The sequence below is a fragment of the Rousettus aegyptiacus genome, unplaced genomic scaffold (genome assembly GCF_014176215.1).
Source record: "Rousettus aegyptiacus isolate mRouAeg1 unplaced genomic scaffold, mRouAeg1.p scaffold_m13_p_7, whole genome shotgun sequence".
Lineage (NCBI taxonomy): Eukaryota > Metazoa > Chordata > Mammalia > Chiroptera > Pteropodidae > Rousettus > Rousettus aegyptiacus.
The window spans coordinates 80,956,989-80,965,012 of record NW_023416310.1 but is presented as its reverse complement, the minus strand read 5'-3'; the positions used below and the strand labels follow the sequence as shown (position 1 = coordinate 80,965,012).

General features: G+C 32.4%; 1 pseudogene; it reads right to left on the bottom strand.

Moving 5' to 3' along the window:
* Window positions 1-7,321: 7,321 nt before the first annotated feature.
* LOC118606135 lies at window positions 7,322-7,440 on the bottom strand (annotated as a pseudogene).
* Window positions 7,441-8,024: the final 584 nt, after the last annotated feature.

Below are 8,024 nucleotides of genomic sequence, written 5' to 3'. Positions count from 1 at the left end.
TATGATTAGTGATGTTGAGCATCTTTTCATGCGTCTATTGTCCATCCGTATGTTCTCTTGGGGGAAATGTCTATTCGGGTGTAATTGTTGTTGTTGTTTTTAATTTAAAATTCTGATTGTTGATAGAATATGGAAATTTTTTTTTACATATTGATCTTTTATCCTGCACCTTCGTAAATTCATTTGTTAGTTATAGTACCTCTTTGTAGATTCCATCGGATTTTCTATATAGGCAGTCATGTTGGCTATCAGTAATCCTACCTGTTCTTGTATTTTCTAATCTTGATGCTTTTCTTTCTTTTTCTTTCCTCATTGCACTGCCTGGAACTTCTAGTACAATGTTGAATAGAAATAGTGAGAGTTGACATCCACGTCTCATTCCTCATCTGAAAAGGAGAGTATTTGGTCTTTTACCATTAAGAATACTGTTAGGCTGCAAATTATTTAGAGTCATTTTTTAATCTGTGAAGGTAGTTCCTTTTATTTCTAGTTCTAAGAGTTTTTATTAGAAATGGGTGTCGGGTTTCGTCAAATGATTTTTCTGCATCAATTGATAAGACCGTGTCATTTTTTTCTTCCTCATATTATTAATAAGGTAGATGACATTGATTTGTGAACATTGAAAAAGTATTGTAATTGGTCATGTGTATTGTTCTTTTTATATATTGTAGGATTTGATATGGTAATATTGTGTTGAGAATTTTTGCATTTATGATCATGAGAGATACTGGTCTGTAACTTCCTTTTCTTGTGATGTCTGCTAGGTTTTGGTATCAAGAGCATATTGGCCTCATAATGTTGGGAAGTATTATTTTCTGTTTAATTTTTAGATGATTTTATGTAGACTTGGTTCTTTGTTTCTCAGTTTCTTGGTGCAATTCACTAGAGAGACCATCTGTGACTTGTGATTACTTTCTGGGTAGATTTTTAAATATAGATGAAATTTCTTTAATAGATCTAGGGTTATTTAAGTCATCAGCTTCTTAAGTGAGCGTTGTTAGTTTGTGTCTTTCAAGGGAGTTGCTTATTTGATCTAAATTTTCACATTTATTGCCATCAAGTTGTTCATAATGTTCATTTATTTCTCTTTAACAACTTAATTAGATATAATTCACATACCATAAAATTCACCCATGTAAAAGTCACTATTAATATTTTTTGTAACTTTCTTTAATATTCTTTTAATATCCATAGTCTATAGTGATATCCCCCTCTCAATCCTAATACTGTCAATTTGTGCCTTCTTTTTTACCTCATCTGCCTGGTTAGACATTTATCATGTTATTCATTTCCAAAAGCCAAGTTTTAATTTCATTGGGTTTTGTATTTTTGTATTTTTTTGTTTTTTTAAAACATCTGCACTAATTTTGGTTATTTTATTTATTCTTCTTACTTTGGGTTTATTTGCTCTTTTTAAATTATATTTTAAGTGAAATCTAAGCTCTTTGATTTGATACCTTTTTTCTTTAGTTCTTTAGATTTTCCCAAAACAACTGCTTTAGCAGTAGCCAGTAAATTTTGATATGCTGTATTTTCATTTTCATTCATTTCAAAATACTTTCAAATTTCACGTTTGATTTCTTCTTTGACTTTTTGGATATTTAGAAGTATATTATTTAGATTCCAAATAATTGAGGATGTTTCAAAGATATTTCTCATTTATTTCTAGTTAATACTATTACGGTCATGGAACATATTTTGCATGACTTGAATAATTTTAAGTTTATAATGTTTTCTGATGCAAATGTGGCATATAGATAAATATTTTGCATGCACTTGAAAAGAATGTGTATTCTTCTGTAGTTGGATGGAATGTTCTATAAATGTCAATTAGGTCAAGTTGATTGTAGTGTTATTTTTTTTTATTTTTTTGTCTTCTATATCCTAATTCTCTATGTATTTGTTTGATTAATTATTTAAAGGGAATATTGAGACTAATTATAATTGTGGATTTTTCTTTTCTTTTTTTTTTAAGTTTATTGGGGTAACATTGGTTAATACAATTATGTAATTTTCAGGTGTACATTATTACTTGACATCTGTCTATTCTACTGTATGTGGATTTTTTTATTTCTTCTTACAACTTATTTTTTTAAATGTGTTTTGAAGTTCTCAAGTGAAAAATTATGTAGCACATCAGGTGTTACTTATGAGTTCACTTTTTTATCTTTTTGAAGTAAACTTCTTTATTATTCTTTTCCCTGGCCTCAATTTTGTCCAGTATTGCAATCACTCCAGCTTTTCTTTGGATCAGTGTTGCCATGGTATATCTTTCTTTGTCATTTTTTTTAGCCTATTAGTGTCTTTATATTTGAAGTGTATTTCCTATAGGAAGGATGTAACTCTGTTTTGCTTTTGTATCCAATCTAACAAAATTTGCCTTTTAATTGGAATGTTTAGAACATCATATTTTATGTGATTGTTGATAAAGTTTAAATCTACCATATAGCTATTGACCCACCTGTTTTTTTCTTCCCTTTTCTGTTTTTATTTTCTGACTTTTTTTGTAATAATTGGGTAGCATTTACGATTTTCTCTTGTCTCCTTTGCTGACTTTTCAGTTATGATTTTTTGCTTTATTATTTTAGTGATTACTTTAAGAGTCATCCTATCTATATTTAACTCATCAAAGTATACCTTCAAGTGATATTATGTCACTTCATATAATATAGGAACCTTACAATAGTATACTTTCATTTTTGACTTCTAGCCATTATATTTTGTTATCTTTTTTTTTTTACTTATAAGTATGTTATAAACCCCTAACTACATCACTAATTATTACTATTGTTTAGGCATAGATTTAAAAATAAGAGATTGCATATTTTATCTAGATAGCTACCATTTCTGGTGTTTTTCATTCATTTGTGTAGATTCATATTTCTATCATAGATTTACCAGTATTTCTGCCTGAAGGATTTCCTTTAATATTTCTTATAGTATGGATTTGCTGGTGATAGATTATTTCAACTGTTGCATATCTGCAAAAGTTATTAATTTACTTTTTTTTTATTAAATAGACTTTATTTTTCAGATCTATTTTAAGTTCACAGCAAAATCAAGAGGAAAGTACAGAGATTTCCTGTATACTCCTTGGCCCAACACATTTATAACCTTTCCCTGCCTGCTCTTATTAACATCTCCTACTAGAGTGGTACAATGAAGAACCTATATTGACTTAGAGTCCATAGTTTACATTAGAGTTCACTCTTGGCTTTGCAAGTTCTATGGGTTTAGAAAAATTTGTAATGACATGTGTCCATCACTGCAGTGTCATATAGAGGAGTTTTACTGCTCTAAAAATAATCTCTGTGTCCTGCCTATTCATCCTCCCTCTTCTAGCGCTTGACTTTTTACTGTCTCCATAGTTTCGCCTTTTCTAGAATGTATATAGTTAGAATTATACAGTATGTATCCTTTTCAGGCTGGTCTCTTTTACTTAATAATATGCATTTCGAGTCTTTTGTGTCTTTCCATTGCTTGGTAACCTATTTCTTTTTCTAACCGAATAATATTTTATTCATTTTTATTTTTCCATTTACCTACTAAAGGACATTGATTGCTTCCAATTTTTAGGTAAAGCCACTATCAACATCCATGTGCAGTTTTTTTGTGTGGATATGTTCTCAACATCTTAGAGTGTAGTTTTTCTTCATATTCATAGGCCATGCCCGTTACAGGAGCTGCCCACACTTGCACCATTGAGCGACCTTTTTCAGTCCTATCCTGCGACCTTGCTGCTGTGGCCTACTCTCATGATTATTCTACTATCTCTTATCCAATGTTGATATGTATTAAATACAATTTAATACCATTTTAGCATTGATTCCTCTTCGAATTATGAACTGAAAGTTTTGAACTGTAGGTATACAATTTTTCTAAAAGCATATAACTTTTTAATGACAATTACTAAGTTGCTGTTGTTTGGTCATTTGTTTTAATTTTTTAATTTGACTCTTGGGAAATTTTAAAGTGCATCAGTACAATAGAAGTGAGGAATGAGTTTGGTTAAGTATGTTGTTTTTTCTTTTTGTTTCTTTAAATGCATTTATAATTTTGACGTTTTAAAATCTCTTAGAATATATTCAATTATATTTACCAAATTTGCCAGTATTTTCCTAATAAGGATCTCTTGTTCTAAAAAACTAAATACTTTAAGTATCAAACTTCAAGTTGGACCAAATTCATTTTTATTGAATTGAATTTCTTAAACATGAGGAATTTTAAGGCTGTGTTATACGAACTTAGTTATTACATGTAGTGTGGTTATCATGTAGGCTAATTTTACTGCCCATCCTAAATAAATGAGGAATTACATGATAACAGGGGACAGGAAGTTTTGGGAGTATTTTCAATTCACCAGTACCAGAGAAATCCTTAAGGCTGACCTGATGGCAGAATGTTTATTTATATGGAATGATTGTCAAAAATTCTTTCTTTAATAACACTGTAGTGAAGCCATACAGAGTTCATAATCATCTTACTTTCCCATCGTATAAGTCTGGTTGTCTGAAAGGTACTATGCAAAATCCAAAATTTCACTATGAGTTATCTCTGATGCTTGAGACTGATTACTAGTAAATTTTATTCTTCTCACCCCCACTTTGCTGTATTTCTGAACAGTGCACACATAGTATTAGTGTAGATTTTTAACAAATAATTTAAAAACCCTATGACCGTACCAGAATCTGTTTTCTAAATTTGTAATTGATATTTTAGAGTAATCTAACTAACTTTATAGACTTTCGTTAATGATAAGAGGATTATTTGGGTGAGTTCAGCATTGGGTTAGAATGGGGGAATAGAAAAGAAGTAGAAACATGACATACTTTAGAAATTACTGGCTATGGCACTCCTGTCTTTCCTGTTACCAGTAGTTAATGTATAGGGCACTTGGCTTGCCATATATTGAAAGAGAATTAACTTCTACAGGGCCTAAATATCAAGGACTTGGTGACAATAGTGTATTTTGCTGTCAGCAAGATAAGTATCTCAGCACTCCAGATCTCATAGAATTCCTATAGCCTTTGCAGAGAGCTGACTCTATTGACATTTGGTCACTCGGCAGTTACAGTCTTCACGTGAGAAGTTGCTGTCCAAGGTGATTGGTATTTCTTTTGCATACATCCTAAGTACCATGCATTCAGAGTCCCTATCAAATTCTCCAGACTCCTGACATATGACCATTGGTCAGTAGTTTCAAGTTAGCATTTTCAGTGTTATCTCCAAACTTTAAACTTGTCTACAGGGCTTCTAGAGCTGGAAAGGTAGCCTGGGGGTGGAGAAGGTTGTGGGGGAGAAGCTTACTATATCCTATTGCTAAATCTGAAGGTCAAGACTGGTTTAAAAATTATTTTTTAAGGAGGAACATTGCTCAGTAATCTGATTCTATGAACTTTGGGCACAAAAACGTGGACAAAAGAGAGAGGCCTTGTTAACTTTGTACAAGGGCATACTTCTGTCCTTTTTCCTATAAACATTTAGAGTGACTAATTGGGATTTTCCCGACATGTCTCACAAAGACAAAAAACTAAAGGAGAGCTGATTATTTATAAGCTTGAAACATAATCATCTCATGGCATGAAAATTTCCTTGGGCAATTTTTTGACAGCAGTGAGATGAATGATTCAGTGATATATCTAATTGTCATTTACAATTATGCCTTTATATGCTGTCAAGAAAATGATCTCATGTACTGGGGAATTACAATAGATATGTTCATGTAGGTGAAAGACAGTTAACTAGATGCAGGATTAGATTTATTTAATATTGTCTTAAGAGTAAAAACTAGGGTCAGTGAATACAACTTATAGAAATTCAAAGAAGAATTTACTAGAAAAATGGAGTTACTTTTAAAAATGGTATTAGATTTCTCTCTATGTAGTGAATTCCCTGCTGCTGAATTTTCCTGAATTAGTCCGTCTGAAGTCAGGTAGCCTCTGATATCATTGCCATTTATTGACTATTTTCTGTGTTCTGCATTGTAGTAACAAACTCAGAGGCTTCCTAGGACAGATAGACTCAGTTTAAGGCAGTGCAAAAGTTGTGCTTATGGAAAATTGGTTAAATTTGCCTTCTCTATTTAAAGTCATTTAAATTCAAATAAAAAATAAAGTCCATTGTGTTGGCCAAACAAAACTTGTCATCAAACTAACCACTGGATCTACTGTGATAGGCGTATTCATATATAGGATTGCTATGTTTTCATTAAAATCAACAGTACATTATTCTGGTTTTACAAACCTGGAGTCCAAGACTAAGAGAATTTGGGTAATTCGAAGGCAAATAGATATTCACTGAAAGAGCTAGGATCAAACTTCAAGCACATTATATTATGAGTAATTTATTTTATCTTTCTGATAACATAGACATTAAGAAGTTAAATCACTTGGATCTAACATTCCTGTTAGTTTTGAAAAAGCCCAAACTGGTACATTGACCACTTTATTCAAAGTCAATTTGAATTCTTTCATTGACATTTATTGATGCCAATGCCATTCTGTAGATTAATAATGGGTCCTTGGGAAGGGTTATCTGTTTATAATTTTAGGCTTGGTACCATAAGGAAATGAGAGAGGGAAACATAGACAGCCAAACCTTTAAACAAAATAGCTGACCACAGATATGGTTTGGTGAGTTTAGTGGGTGGCATAGTATCCTCCCAAAATTCATGTCCACTCAGCACCTTGGAATGTAACCTTATTGGGAAGTAGGATCTTTGCAGCTATAATTAGTTAAGGGTGCAGAAATGCAATATACTTAGTTAAAGCCTAGAGATGAAATCATCCTGGAATTAAGGTGTACCCATATACAATGACTGTTGCCTTTATAGGAGTAGAGGACACGCAGGCCCCGCGGAGGCAGAGGCATAGAGTAGCAGGTCGTGAAGAGACAGAGGCAGATAGATACTAGGGTTAAATGCGCCACAAGCCAAGAAGTGCTGAGGATTGCTGGTGGCCACCAGCAGCTAGGATAGAGACATGGGACAGGTTGTTCCCAAGAGCCTCCAGAAGGAACCAACGCTGCTGACACTTTGATTTAGACTTCAAACCTCCCCGACTGTGAAAGAATACATTTCTGTTGTTTTAAACCACTCAGTTTATGGTACTGGTTATAGCAGCCTCACGAAACTAACATGGTGAGATACTCCAAAACATCTCTCAATCCCTCAATTTCTCCTCCTACCTACTCATATACTTATATGCTGTACAGCTCTATGTCCCTGAAAATACCACCACTAGAATTCTATTGAAGTGTGCATATATGTATATACATATATATATGTACACACACACACACACACACACACACACATATTTAATACCTATAGCACTTGTTATTCCTAGGTGGTCTCCCATCCAAGTACTAACCAGACCTGACCCTGCTTAGTTTCAGAGATCAGACGAGACCAGGCATATTCAGGATAGCATGGCTATAGACTGAAGTATATTCCTAATATAGTCCTATCAAAATGAAAACATACTACCTGGGTAAAGCAACACTTCAAGCATTAACATAATATAGTTCTTTAAAAATATGATGATGATTATTTCTAATATTTTATTATAGAAACTCTTATGCTGATTCAAGAAGTATTTTAACTGGATTAAAGTTAGTATATTTGAAGGTAAAAGTTAAATACTTATGGCTATTAGTTTCTGAGAGTTGCAATTATTATAAATCATGAATATATCTTTAAGACATATTTTATATCATATTAATGTATGAAAACTCAAGGTGATATAGGATACTTGACTATAGTTTGCAGCCCAAAGAAAGTATTTTTAAAGCAGTAGATTTAAATTTGGTATTGAATATGTTCTCTATTTTTCAAATACAGTTAGGACCGTGTGAGCTGAAAATCTGAGAAGATAATTAAGCCTATATCTCTTACCCCTTAAGGTTGCTTGGAAGGGTAAATATTTTAATGGGTACATTTCTATCTATTTTTTTTTCCGGTGGTGGTGTGCAGGCTTTATTAAGTATAAAGAAATGAACCCACTCTAAATTTATGACAAGTCTTT